The following is a 15,144-nucleotide window of genomic DNA, read 5'->3' as shown; positions in this document are numbered from 1 at the left end:
TAGCAGAGGAGGCAGACAATGCAAAACGAATTATTCGGCTGAATGGAGGTAATGCAATAAGATGCATTTGGATTTTTGTTAGTTTTAATTCCATTGCTGCACATATGAAATTAATGATACAATAATTTAGCTTTGTTTCTTGAATGACTGCAGCAGGCACCTGATGCTGCAGTTTATTTCAGATCCTCCTTGGGCTGGGAACACATTTGTCAAAGGTGTCTAATCTGACCAGGAGCCTAGTGCTTTCTATTGCTTGCATTTGATGTATTTGCCCATGTGGCTCCTTGACACAAGCTTGGGGCTGTGATGTGTCTCCGTTCCAAGCAGCAGGGGGCTCTGAGGACAGCAGCATGATGCCTTGTGAAATGTAATTGCGAGGGGGGCACATTTATTAGATAATCTGTCCTTCACGCTAATGACCTGTGTCACAGTAATACATCTTACCATTTGCTTATGTCACCAGCCCCACCAGCCCAGTCCATAACTACCTAAACTTTTATGAACAGGTTTATAGGAGTGTGGACCCTCTCAAGTGTGATAGCGACGGATATTGAGTTGGATCCTCAGGGTGACTGTGACAGGCCTCCAATTCCCGCACCCATACTTCATATTCCTGCTGCAGCTTAGCCTAAGATTTGATGCCCTGATAAATTCCACCGCAGGATTTTTGCACGCAGCCTCTCCTTGTGAGGCCCCGACTCCACTATGAAATGGGAAATACCCTTTGAGAGGCAGCTTTTAGATGCAGGTCCTGCCGTTCATAAGCTTCTCTTATCGTGAGGGGAGCTTTTACCTATTTTGGCATGACACGGTTCAAGCCATTTTGCCATCAATGGCCCACAAATTCTCACGTGTTACTTTACCTTTCAGTCACAATAAAAAAAGCAGAATGTCCCTCATTATGCATTTTCATAGACTGATTTAATGCAAAAACCTGGCAGATTCTTCTTATCCATTCCCGCCTCACTCCTCAGGTCAGGCTACTCCAAATTAACGGTGATTTTATTAGGCTTTACCTGCTAAAGAGCACCAAGAGGCTTTTCCAGACTCCTCCTGACTCAAATCATAGTTTCTGAGTTTAAATTTGACAGCTGCTCTATAAAAAAATGTGAGGCAGATTAAGGCTGAACAATATGTTGTGTTTTTTGTATGGAATCCCAGTGACACGCTGTGTCTACAACAAAGGAGATGTTACAGTAACAATCTAGGAGTGACAGCAGAGTTATTGGTGATCACTTACTGTGCGATCGGTGTCACCGCGAGAAGGCTGCCGTCCCCCACACTGGTGGATGTTAGAAGTGACCCTCTTTTGGGCTTGGCCAAGAACCCCAGCAAACAGAATTGGAAGAGGACAGGAACAGGGGGTGATTTTACAGCACGCAGGTTATGGTGAACCTCACAAGCATCTTTTAGGGGGAGGGTGGGCATTTTGGTGAAATAGTATCTAAAATAATAACGTTATATACAGGGGGGCATTTTCAATTTCAGTATATGAGTTGGACAAAGATTAATTTGCAGAAATTCAAAGAGCTTTGTGAACAGCTGTTGCCACTTGTATTGACGACATGGCAACAGCAACACAACATATCAGTCTGTCACTATGGTGATGAACAGCTTTGTTCTATATAATATTTATAATAGTTCATTGTTCCATGAGGCCTGTCCTCAGTTCGGAACTAATTACCCGCTTCTTTCACTGTAAATTGTGCTGATCCACACTTTCCCAGCTAATATTCCTGTGACACTGTTCATCATCAAGGTTCTGTTTTCCATTCATATCTCAGTGTGTGTCTGACACATGAAATTGGTCAGCATCATGACGAGGGTGGGGAAGGTGATGGGGAAATGCTGAGAGGAGGGGAAACGGGAGCAGTGGGCGGTCTTTGGGGGCGGGGGGGGACGCGAGCCGGGCCGCTGAAGTGTGACTGAGATGGTTCCAGCCCGCTGGCCCAGTGACAGCCCACCTATCTCCTCTTTAGGACCATCTGTCCGCCTGGCTCAGGGAGGATCTCCAGCGCTGGGTTTCACTGCTTCAGCACGTTTGTCCAGCACCACTTAGTCCCTGGCTCATTTGTTTTCATTACTTCTTCCTTTTTTATCGCCCAGAATATTTTAGCAATGCCAGTATGGTTAAGCACATTTCTTGAGCCTGATGGACCACGGGTTCTAGCTAGAGGTCCATACCCTCCGTGTCACCTGCTGTGTCAACACCTGAAGTGATTTCACATTCTCCATGAGGTCCCTCAATGCACCCTCCACTGGGGCCCTCACTATACCCTCTGTCGGGGCCCTTAATACACCCTCTGTCAGGGCCCTCAATACACCCTCCGTCGGGGCCTTGACTACGCCCTCCATCGGGGCTCTGAATACACCCTCTGTCAGGGCCCTGAATACACCCTCCACTGGGGCCCTCACTATACCCTCTGTCGGGGCCCTTAATACACCCTCTGTCAGGGCCCTCAATACACCCTCCACTGGGGCCCTCACTATACCCTCCGTCAGGGCCCTGAATGCACCCTCCACTGGGGCCCTCACTATACCCTCTGTCAGGGCCCTCAATGCACCCTCCACTGGGGCCCTCACTATACCCTCTGTCAGGGCCCTCAATACACCCTCCATCGGGGCTCTGAATACACCCTCCATTGGGATCCTCAGTATACCCTGCCACAGTATGCAGGACGTTACCCTATTGTCTCCTCTCACTGCCTCAAATTCACACTCTGAGCCATATTGTCACGGTTAGTCAGTTTCTGTTTCCTCCCAAAGCACAGGCTGGATTTCTGGTCAGTCTGCTACATTTTTGTCAAGACAATCAGGAATTGATGAGTACAAGGCAATATTCGTAGAAATGCCTAGTCTGCCTTTAAGAACTCATGTACACGGCCTCTGCTTCTGTGTTGTGAGTCTCAGGTGACCTTACTTCTGATATTTAGTTTAGTTAGTTTATTAGCCAAAGACCTTGAGCACTGATGCAGAGGAAGCAGAAGTTACTCTCTGTAATTAAAACCCTTTATTGTCCTTGAGTAAGCAGAACAGAACCAGTTTAATTACTTTTCATGACTCTTGTCTTTGCTGTTATTGGTGACGGTGGAGAAGTGGGTACATATTCCAAGCCCCAGAATTGACACTGATTGGCTGTAGAGTGGGATGTACCACATCAGGATGCGGGGGTCCGCTTGTAGACTGATGGCTGGTAATAGGAAGGGACCACTTATCCCGTTACAGATGCCTGATGTATGATTCTGGTTTTGCTAATGAACATATAAGAGAATATTTAAAGAGGGGAGCACAGCACTTTGAATTTAAGGTGCTATCTTTACTTTCTGACAAGCTGGTATTGTTCGCTGTTCCACAGGCATTGCTTTTACAAGTTTGAAATCCAACAGCATTCAGCCCCCTGCTTTATTGAAAATGAACCCACTGTTCCTACCACTAAAAACCGATTCAGCTTTCTTCTGTCTTCTAGTGAAGAAAAGGTAAAATTCCTCTCCTATGGAAGATACCTGACTGTAATAAGCCTTCGGCAGATGAAATCCCTGCAAATTTCCTCCTCTTCTGGAATGCTGAACCTCAATACTTTCAGAAATCGTACACCTTCGCCATGACATTAGAGAAGCGGCAGCTGTCACCAAAGACCAGGGGCAGTGGGATGGCCCCAGCCGTGTCTGATTCAAAAGCGGATCCACAGCAGTGACTGTTTAATCCTCCAGAAGTCAGTCAGACAAGGTAGGAGGAGGTGCTTTGGCGATGGCCCATGTAAGTGTGGGAGTGCAGTGACGCCATGAAATGCAGCCGGGCCCCAGTTTTAGCCGCGAGTAGGTATGTGCAGTGGGTTTGAGTCCCCGGGCCATGGGCCTGCTGCTCGGGCTCCGTCCACAGGCCTCCATCCATTATCACAAAGGCTTGTCTGCCAATGGCCTCGCCCGCCTTGGGATGCCTGGACGTGGAAAATGTCTTTTTGGCTGTGGGTGCGTGTTTCCCAGGGTGGCCATATTTGTTTCTCCACCCTGCCACCATGAGAGAGGCCCCTCCCTGCGTGGGCGGGGGCGCCTTTCTGCGCTGAAGTTCCCGTTCCTGTCCCTTCCTTGCCGTCTTGTCGTCTTACAGGCTTCTACAGGCCATTAAGCCTGAGAGGTACCAGCCGTATGAATGCCGAGCGTCAGAGCCAAGCTCTCTCCTTTCTGCATGTGTGCTCACTCTCTCACTCTATGTCCCTCCCTCACTCACCATTAACATTGATCTCCCCCCCCCCCCCCCCCCCCAAACTGGCTCCGCCTTTAACAGTGAGAAAGTGCTCTGCTTCCAGCCCGGGCATGGATAGCCCCCCCCACCCCCACCCCACACACCTCTGCCTCTCTCTGGCTGTGTGAGCGAGTGAGTAAGTAAGGCAGGGAGGCAGGCGTGTTTCAGCAGATGGCCTGGGCCGTCCTGATTCAGTCACTGACTGTAGCTGAATGAGAGCTGAGAAAAAGCCAGAAAAGGGAGGGAGAGACACCAGCAGGGACTCCAGGGGCATGAAGCTATAAAGATAGAATTCCTCCCTTTTTTCTGCTTCCCTCCTCTCTGTTTCTTGTTCAGCTTCGCCCCCCTTCACTTCTCTGTATATTTATATTAGCGCCCTTTCTCGGTGTGTCTGGAAGCCTGCGCCCGGCTGGCAGCCTCGTCCATGCCGTCACGCAGCTCGTAGGCCGACAGGACAGGGCGACAGAGATCAGCTTCTCACCACCTGACCAAACTCAAGGCTCTGCCCAGCCAGACAGCTGGACACCTGCTCCCTCCATACAGCGAGACTCCTGAAGACAGCATCCACAAGGTAACGCGACTGCCCTACTTACTTTACTGCTCCCTCTGCTCCGTGCATTTAACTTACCGCTGTTGGTTCCACAGATGTAGCCATACAGGGAATTCAGAGCAGTCAGTGCAGCACTTATATTTAGCCACGATAGGCTGACAGGCTTCTCTCTCTCTTAAAGGAACCTCACCCTTTTTTTTTTTGTAAACGCGTGCAACGGTTTCGAATTTGCCTCTCTTCATTCATGGGACTGTTTTTGCTGAGAGAGACAACGTGTTAGTTTTGCATCCCACATCTGTATGAAAGTACTAGTGATCAGGCTGTCAGAGGCGCAGATCCGCTACCGTTCATTGGTGGACTCCTGCTTCCTCTCAGATAACTTGATCGGCACGGGGGCTGCGTTTCACGGATGCTCGCGTGTGCCTGACACGCCGTCCGAGGGGACGCGATCGAGCCCCGAGCGCCATGGAGACTGCACTTGCATGTTGGTTTTGAGAAGGTTACAAGTGCGTTTAAGAACGGCCAGGTTGTATTTGCGGTGGGTATTTGCACAGGGTTATGAATTCCCACGGCTGACAGACAAACAAGCGGGGCCTCCAGACTGGGTTGAGTGGGACGGGTCCAGCTTCCTGAGTTGAGGTTTACCTCATCGGTAGGAATGCAAACACGGCGCAGTATGAGGCCGGGCCGAACCTGTGGTCGTGGCCCAACTTCACAAACACTTCTCTCCTTTTTCATTTCATAAGTGTGGCTTAAATTGTTTCCCTTCATTATACCATGTAGGACGTTTTTCAAAACTAGCAAAAAAAAAACAAACAGTTTTTCTTAATTATTTTTTTGCTCCCTGTACCTGTCGTATCAGAACCTTTGCATTGGGGTGAAACATGAGAGTTCTTTAGTTTCACTGCTCGCACGTGTGGGGATGTGAGCGACCGGATGCACGTCACGGAGTGATATGACTAACAGACGGTGTTGCACAACGCTACGTTTTTTTTTCTCCTACGGCTGGATTCCTTGTATATTATCGACAGCATTGAACAAAAGGAGAGAAGCAAAGTAAACAAAAAAACAATGACAGATTATTTTGTCACCTGCTGGTGCTTTGGATGCTGGTCCCTAATATCTGACACCCTCCTCCTTCCTGGTCTGGGCTCTCAGGTCACTTGTCTCTCACTTTTGGGGAAACACATAAACCGTCGGCAAAGACTAGCATGTCACTCCTCACGCTGTTGCTAGGCGGGACACTTCAGACACTCTCACGCCGCTTATCGCTCCGGTGCTGCCGGATGGCATGCGACGTGACGTTTTCATTCAGAAAATATTTGTATACCCATTTATACGGCAACAGCAGTGGGCCACACCCAACATTAAGGCGGGCAAGGGGACAGGCTGACATTTCCTCCCGTAAGAACATCAAAGGCGAGGCCCCCTTGCTGGGTCTGCTGACTGCCCCTTATGTTAAAGATTTTTTCCTGTTTCATGTGTCACGGGTTCTGGGTTTATCAAGCACGTGTACTGTGTCCCGTTAGGTGTCATAAAACCGGAGCGAGCTCCCTCAGACTTGTGAGGCTCCGCAGTTTGGACTCTGTACTGCAGTACCGAGGTCCCAGGCCCTGTGCACGTGCGATCCTTCTGCTGACTGCACGGCGGGGCAATAACCCGGGACAGGAATGTGGCGGTATGGTTCATCACCTCAGAAAAACGCAGGGGCCGGCCACTCCACCAGAGAAGTATAATCAAACACGTTTCTTCTTGCTGTCAGGGGCTGCCAATGATTCAGGATATACAAATGAGTTCGGTCTGTTTTCTTTTTCTGATTCCATTATGTTGCGTTGCGTGCTGAACTCCACTGAACCTTTGCTAGTTATGAAACCAAGATCACACAGATGTAAGCGATACACCCTGCAGGCGCCTCCCACACACACCCCTGCACCCTCTCGCCCACCGGCCTGCGGTTGTTGCGCGATTAGACAGTGCCACACCAGCGCCCCTCGCTGATCAGTAGTGGAGGGAGCACCCCCATATGATAATGAACAGTCACGAGTGGGGGGTACAGGTGCACCAGTAAACTAGGTGTAACTGCAGAGACAAAACTCAGCATGGGTCCCCCAGGACCCCATGGGCTCATGATCTGTCCCCCCCTGGCTGCTTCTCTTCTCTTCCCATCTCATTGTTGCCAAGATGTAGAATTGGCTGTCAGAGTCGCTGCACTTGTGATCTTCTGACGCTGATCTTCACTGTGGGACAGGTCTCTGCGCCTCGTTCCCGGTCACATGACAGGAACATGAGTCCGGCTCCCAGGCCTGAAGCTGCAGGTGGTCATGCAGCCCCCTCCGTTCCCTTGTCATTTGCTGGAAGTTTCCTGGTATTATTTGTATGTGAGGTTTCCTCAGCTCTTAGGTTACCTCACAGAAGGTAGTGGACACTGTGTCCTGCACGGGGAGCCAGTTGGAGCTAATTCTGCTTTATCGGTGGATTATCTGCATTAAGCTCTGTCTGTACCGGATTTGGTATTCACCATGAAGCCTGTTTCCTCAGAATACTGGATTGAGAACTGCCTTCCAGTTAAACCCCATGTTTTGCATCCAGGAGAGGTTGGAAATCAGGGCGGGGAGCTCTTCTTCATGCCTGGAGGGGTACATTCAACATTCCCACCCTGCTTTACCAGTGTTCCCTTGAAAAGGTGTGCATGCGGGGGACCTGCTGGGACCAGGCATGCAAGGTGGGAGCGAGCCTGCAGGCATTCACTGGCCTTCTCTCCCCTACATATTTGAGGACCTCATTTGATGTGTGGAGATTGCGACTGTGCTGCTTCCTGCTGGGTTTTGGGAGCCTGATCTGGGGGGGGGGGATACCATAAGGTGCATTCACTCAAAACAGTGAGTGTCACATACTGTCAAGACATCAGGGACTTTCCGAGGTTAACCATGCAAGGAGAAGATAGAGGAGACTGAAATGCATCAATTTTCTTGTCGGAAGAGCTGGTATCAGTAAAGCTATCATAGCTTATTATGCAACATGATAACTCCTTTCAGCATGCAAATTTTATTCTCTGGCTAACGGCAGCAGTGGCTTACCCACCACACACACATATACACAGAAGAAGTCTCCCATGCACGCATTAGCATGTTAGCCTCCCGCTTTGTGCTCCGCCCGCTGGACATGTGCTGCTCTGGGATCGCACTGTACCTCCTTCCTAGTCAGCTAAAGCTGTGCTCATATCCCTCACCATCGAGCAGCCCTGTTGATGGAGCTTCAGATTAAAAAGCTCCTCCAGTGAGCTGCCACCTTATATAAAGTGAAGTTATTCTAAAAATACAAATGAGCAGATGCCTGTTATTGGCTGCTTGCAGCACAAGTAGCAGTTGTGGTTTTTAAGAGGAATTCATTTAAAAAAATGTTTTTTAATTGCACGCTGCTCTATGGAAGGAGAGCTCTCTGACGCCGTGAGCCTCATCCTGTAATAACAGGCTTCTTGTCTTGCTCGCTGCAGGCTTTGGGGTGTTGGGCTTAAACCCCCTGTTGAAACGGGCACAGCTGACAGCCAGGGTCCTGGACTGGATCCAAAATATTCAAGTGAAAATATGTTCCTTCACCCTGGATGCTCATAGGTTTCTCAGCCTTGAGTACCTGTGGTGACAGTTTCTGAACACTTGCAAACAAGGCAGAATGGAGCAATCCAGGATTTAAATGTCTGAGGACAAGTTTGCCTCCTGGCTGCTTAGGAGGAAGACAGTTTGACGTTGTTATCATGAAAAAAATGCTAAAAAAAAAAAACTAACTGTCTGGTTTCTGTCTTTTTTTCTGGGTCTAGTCCAGAAAGTGTGCCACATTCACGTTGATAATCATGATTATATATTTATGATAACAATTAGTCTGTTCAAACAACTAAAAAGGATCTTACAATCACCTACACACACCATGTAAGTCAATGACTCATAGGTCACCACTATGCAAAATAATAGGCCCACTGTCTCTGCCTGCAACATATATATGATGGCCGCAAGTGGGTGGTTGTTGTGTGGACAGGACTTCCTGTATATAGCAGATACCATTTGTGGATATGGCCGGTATTCTGTGGTTCTCCCATCAAAGCATTAAAAAAAGCCCTTCTCTATGACATACAGTCAGTGGTATCTTGAGAGCCCAGGAATGTGGTGCCAGTGATAAGGAAAGTGACATTAATTTTAGACATTTAATTGTGAAATACATAATATTTTTTTCTGATAAAACATGTACTAGTACTAAAAAAAAATCCCCAAAATTATCTAAATAGTTTTTCTTACAAAACCCTTAATATCTTAATGCTGCATGACCCATTTTAACCATCTGGGAAGTTTGAAAGGTTCAGCCCAAGCATTTAGTCAGAGGCACAGTGTGAGACAGTTAGAGTAACACTTTATGCATCACATTTACCACTACGTCACTTCAAAAGTAATAGAAAGTGTAAGGAAAGTGAGGAAGGCGCAGGCCTGCGGAGAGCGAATGTTGGCGGCGAAATTGACAAACGCCGGTGGTGGGAAGGATTAGCGAGAGTGAGGAGTGCAGGGTGACAGCCGTCTGTGATGCTGCAGTTTTCATGCATGTCGGCTGTGTTCCTCCAGGTTTTCTAATCATTTGTACAGTGGTGGCAGCTGGACGGCAGTTACATTGGTGTCTGGCACTGCCCCCCGCCCCTCCTCCCCATCCTCATCTTCTGCCTCCTACACATCGGCTTTCTGTGTATCTTTTGCAGATGAGAGTCAGGATCTTGTGACAGAAACAGAGATTATTTCTTATTGACATGTCAACAGAAGGTGAGGCTGGGAGGTAGGATCTGAGAACTTCTGCCCTAATTCACATCAGGAGCACATTGCTTTGGTAACTTCCTGCCTTCTCACAGTTCAAGGCGATGAGCGATAGTGTGGATAGCTACCATAGGTCCGATCTGGTTTCCATTTACAACTTTTTTATGCAAAAGCTGGAGATGCTGTAGTTGCTGAACACAGAGGAGCGGCGGGCTTGTCCACTGAGCACAGGGGAACAGCTGGTTCGTCCACTGAGCACGGGGGAACAGCTGGTTCGTCCACTGAGCACAGGGGAACGGATGGTTTGGCCGCTGAGCACAGAGGAGCGGCTGGCTTGGCCGCTTGGCACAGTGGAACAGTTGGCTCGGCCGCTAAGCACGGGTGAACAGCTGTTCGTCCACTGAGCACAGGGGAGTGGCTGATTCGGCCACTTAGCACAGGGGAACAGCTGCTCGTCCGCTGAGCACAGGGGAATGGCTGCCCGCCCACTGAGCACGAGGGGGTGGCTGGCTCGGCTGCTGAACACAGGGGAGTAGCTGGCTCAGCCGCTGAGCACAGGGGAACGGCTGCTCGGCCACTGAGTACGGGGGAGTAGCTGCTCAGCCACTGAGCATAGAGGAGTGGCTGGCTCGGCCGCTGAGCACAGGGGAACGGCTGCTCATCCGCTGAGCACAGGGGAATGGCTGCTCGCCCAACGAGCACGGGGGAGCGGCTGTTCACCCACTGAGCATAGGGGAAAGGGCTGCTTTTCCGCTGAACATAGGGGAGCAGCTGGCTCGGCCGCTGAACACAGGGGAATGGCTGGTTTGGCCGCCGAGCACAGGAGGACGGCTGCTCCTCCACTGAGCACAGGGGAGCACCTAGCTCAGCTGCCAAGTTCTTCCTGAAGGTGTCCTTCTCCTTGTTTTTGGACAGCCTATCACAGCGCTCTCGGCACTGAACTCTCCAGAGGCTATGCCTCGCAATCCGTGTGAGCCTTCAACGGGAGCTCAGCACTATTGCAGAAAAGGTGATAGGAGGCCAGAGATGAGGAGGCAGACCGGGGGGGGGGGGTGGCTGTACATTCCTAATACTGAGGATGAGTGAGGCTGGCCTTGCCGAGCTTTGGAAGAGCTGCAAGCTTCCTGCTCCTATCAGCTCTCCGTCTCTCCGTAAAACCTGCAAAGGCCTCATTTCACGCCCCAGTGCGTGGCTCCTCTGCCAAGTCTGGGCGTAACCGCTGCCACTTGCTGCCGTTCTGTATTTATGAATATTTAACAAACCCATTTGAGCACAGACCTTTTTGTTAAAAAAAGAAAAAACTTCTAGAATCATCATGGCCGGCAGCAGGGCCACGCTGTTGGTGGAGCCCATTTTGGGATCAGGTGTATATGGTGCCCCTTTGTTTCAGTTTGTCTGAGAAAGTCAGTGAGCGCAGTAATGAAATAGCCGGAGCAGAATGGAGCACGGCGGTGGTTGGGGGGGGGGGGACATCTGGATTTGGTGGTCGGCTCATTCCGTGCAGTAATTAGTTCCCCAGCTCCAGGTAACTCAGAGGTGCTTGCGAGAGCCGAAGGCCGGCGACTGGGGTGCGGGTACAGCGAGGCCCAGGGCGAGCTGGGCAGACCACGCTTTAATTGGGAGATTTTCAGGGGGTGCAGCCAATGTGCTTCCTTTAAGAAGTAGTGCAGGGAATTGGGATGGGGGGGGCACAACTGACAGCTTATGATTGTTTTTTATGTCCCAGCTGCCAGTAAATCAGAACATACTGCGTGATTTTTAGCATGATGTAAAGGATGGCAGATTCAAGGGGCTGAGGGGGGTAGATGGGCACCCCAGGAGCAGTCAGGGCCACCCGGCACTCGAGGGCGTAGATGGGCACCCCAGGAGCGGTCAGGGCCACCCGGCACTCGAGGGCGTAGATGGGCACCCCAGGAGCAGTCAGGGCCTCCTGGCACTCATGGGGGTAGATGGGCACCCCAGGAGCGGTCAGGGCCGCCCGGCACTCGAGGGGGTAGATGGGCACCCCAGGAGCGGTCAGGGCCACCTGGCACTCATGGGGGTAGATGGGCACCCCAGGAGCGGTCAGGGCCGCCCGGCACTCGAGGGGGTAGATGGGCACCCCAGGAGCGGTCAGGGCCACCTGGCACTCATGGGGGTAGATGGGCACCCCAGGAGCGGTCAGGGCCACCTGGCACTCGAGGGCGTAGATGGGCACCCCAGGATCAGTCAGGGCCACCTGGCACTCGAGGGGGTAGATGGGCACCCCAGGAGCGGTCAGGGCCACCTGGCACTCATGGGGGTAGATGGGCACCCCAGGAGCGGTCAGGGCCACCCGGCACTCGAGGGCGTAGATGGGCACCCCAGGAGCGGTCAGGGCCACCTGGCACTCGAGGGCGTAGATGGGCACCCCAGGAGCAGTCAGGGCTACCTGGCACTCGAGGGCGTAGATGGGCACCCCAGGAGCAGTCAGGGCTACCTGGCATTCGAGGGCGTAGATGGGCACCCCAGGAGCAGTCAGGGCTACCTGGCACTCGAGGGCGTAGATGGGCACCCCAGGAGCAGTCAGGGCCACCTGGCACTCGAGGGCGTAGATGGGCACCCCAGGAGCAGTCAGGGCTACCTGGCACTCGAGGGCGTAGATGGGCACCCCAGGAGCAGTCAGGGCTACCTGGCACTCGAGGGCGTAGATGGGCACCCCAGGAGCAGTCAGGGCTACCTGGCACTCGAGGGCGTAGATGGGCACCCCAGGAGCAGTCAGGGCCACCTGGCATTCGAGGGGGTAGATGGGCACCCCAGGAGCAGTCAGGGCCACCCAGCACTTGGGGGGAAGACGGGCACAGCGGGCCCAGCACCTGTGGATGTTCACCGCTGCTTGCTAGCTGTCACGCCCCTGTCTGGCCAGTACTTGCTGATGTGTTTACCTCGTCATGCTAATACGTGTGGATTTTCCAGCAGCTAGTCTGTAACTGGGTGGCACATCAATAAATGCAGCTTCTGTTCCTGTCCTTGGCTCCTTTTTGTTTGTGTGTGTTTCCTCCCCTTGTTTGTGTGGGTTTACTCCAGGGGCATGGTAAAGAACTCCCAACAAAATGTCACCTTGGGTCCCCACGCGACATTCCGTCGAATGGCAGTGGGGGGGGGGTCTCATTTCCCTATGACTGGTATGGGATGCCGTCCTGTGCAGGATTCTCCCTGCATCATAGCCCTGCGCAGGTGAATCTCAATGAGCATAGCCTCGCCTTGACGGGCTGAAAACTTGCTAATTACATTTTTTTAATCTCATCCCATTTTCCAGTGCTGCTCATTAACTTCCGGAAAGACTTTTCTCACTCTTTTAATGAGCCTGTGTTATCAGACTTTTTTCTTCTCCTTGCCCTAACTGAAACAGATTGGCATTCTAGCAGCTTTTATGAATAATGTGTTTTAATTAAATCCCTGTTGATTGTGCCAATGCATCACGAGCCCGACGTAGCATCGGCCAATGAGGCGGCAGGAGGGATACTGCGAGAAAATGGCGCTCCTTTCCTGACGGCTCTCTTCTGATCAGGCCTCCAGCAACAGGAGATTACAGCGTAGGAGTCCATTAGCAGTGATGGCCAATCAGAACCCCCCCCTCCTCGCTCATTAATCTTACGTTCGCTGATGTGAGTGCCGTGAGTTTTTTTTTTTTAATTAGCCACCCTGCGCCTCCAGCTCTCTGAGACAAAAGCAAACTCCACATAAAACCTTTCAATACACATTAAATATTTCAACCTTCACAGGCTGCTTTGTAAGGTAGAGACGCTGTGAAAATATAATTAAATAATGTGGTGGGGGGGGGGGGGTATAGCAATGCAGTAAAGCTGACTTCATAAACTAGTACCAGACGGACAACAGCTAATGAATGAAATATTCAGTTAGTCATGCATTCACCTAATTGAAATCATTTTGACTTTGAGGGGTTTCGTTTTAGTCACTGTTTTGCCGCATCCTCATGGAAAAATACCATGCAGGAACTGGTGTGGCCATACCAGTAAGGCTGAAGGGTCCCACGGTGACACTGTGACCCTCAGCAACCCTCAGGACTGTGGGCTCATCTTTTCTCCATCATGCCAGTAATAGCTATTACAGGGAATTATACACACACACACACACGCACACACACACGGGTTTGTAATTATGTCTTTGTGGGGACTCTCCATTCATTTTTATGGGGAAAACTCTAATCAGAACATGACAGCCTTAATCTCTATCCAGCCCAAACCTTAACCATAAATAACCAAATAAAATACGAGATTTTTGGCATTTTTAGTTTTTTGATCGCTGTCACAGATTTTTGTTAAATTGTGGGAGCCTGAAAAATATCTACATTGTGGGGACATTTGGCCCCAATAATGTGTGTAAATGCAAACCTGCGCACACACACGAAGACACATGCGCACGCACACAGAAGCGTGCGTGCGTACACATGCACAAATTCTTACATGCCCACACACGTCCACTGCCCCATCCACGTGAACCACTGACACACACACGCACACGCACAAGCTAGCACAAAGACACCCTGACAGGCACACTCACACACGTACAATCAGGCCATGCTGTGAGAACCAGTGGGGGTGTTTGTCATGGGGGCACAATGCAGGCAGCGTGAAAACGCTGTGAGCTGGATGGGGCGCCCCCCCCATGCCCCGCATAACCCCAGTGCCGAGTGCTGATGGCCGGCTGCCTGGGAACTGGAGAGAGGACACACACACACACACACACACACACACACACTGGGAAAGCAACCTTGGGAAAGCTCGGCCTGGCCATTGCCCTGAATTGTCCTGACTTTTGTACTGGTTAATAAGAATTAGCTAATGGTCCGTGAGGGGGGTTTGGTAAGACCCAGCAATAGAAAAAGCCCAGCCCCCCTGCTCTGCTTTCCCTCTGCCTCTCTGACACAATCATGCACTTTCTTCATTTTCAGGGAACGAAACAGAATTTGCAAGGAGTCAGTGTCATTCAGCCACCCTCGTCCTGAGGCAGGGTGACGCAGGAAATCTTACTCAGTCCAAGAGAACCGGGTTTCCGCTTTTATCAGATGTTGACTGTGGATGAGGCAATTTCTACACTGCAGTTTTAATAACTGATTAAAAACTCTCACAACAGAGTTTTTAAACAATAGTGGTAAAATTCTTTTGTAAATTAGGGATAAAATTAAACAACTTAAAGTAATTTACAACCTTTTAAGAAGTGCTAAACAGTAGAGTCTGATAAGAGAAATTGCAAGAACCAGCTGATTAATAAGCATTACTTTGACTCTACAGAATAAGCCAAAAGAAGAAAATCTTTTCAGAAAGACCATAATTAAAAGGCTTGCAGGAGCTATCAAGCCGAGACAGTCAATGTTCAGCTGGCCAATTTAAACAGGCTCTCCAGCTGCTGGTGTGGAAAATTACGTGGGTTTGTTTTTAAAGGAAAGCAGGTTTTATTCTTGTGAGGGAATGCTTGAAAAAGATAAAGGGAAAGGGAGGTCGTGCAACCAGAAGGAAACCATATTGCTTCTTTCAGCAAGCAGGAGAAAGACTTTCGCTCTTTTTTCTTTCTATCTTAATGAAA

At 50.4% G+C, this 15,144-nt stretch overlaps 2 protein-coding genes across 3 annotated transcripts in view; one reads left to right on the top strand and one right to left on the bottom strand.

The window, feature by feature from the left end:
- Positions 1–15,144, bottom strand: part of LOC125745529 (protein kinase C-binding protein 1-like) — a 311,418-nt gene that overhangs the window by 220,876 nt on the left and 75,398 nt on the right. The gene's annotated exons all lie outside the window — the stretch shown is intronic.
- sulf2b (sulfatase 2b) overlaps positions 4,350–15,144 on the top strand; it is a 90,194-nt gene continuing 79,399 nt past the window's right edge. For both annotated transcript variants that reach the window (XM_049018506.1, XM_049018501.1), the window contains exon 1: positions 4,350–4,813. The gene's annotated coding sequence lies outside the window, so the exon portion shown is untranslated. The remainder of the gene's footprint in view (positions 4,814–15,144) is intronic.

This window comes from Brienomyrus brachyistius, chromosome 6 (genome assembly GCF_023856365.1).
Source record: "Brienomyrus brachyistius isolate T26 chromosome 6, BBRACH_0.4, whole genome shotgun sequence".
Classification (NCBI taxonomy): Eukaryota; Metazoa; Chordata; class Actinopteri; order Osteoglossiformes; family Mormyridae; genus Brienomyrus; species Brienomyrus brachyistius.
This window is presented reverse-complemented; position numbering and strand designations above follow the sequence as displayed.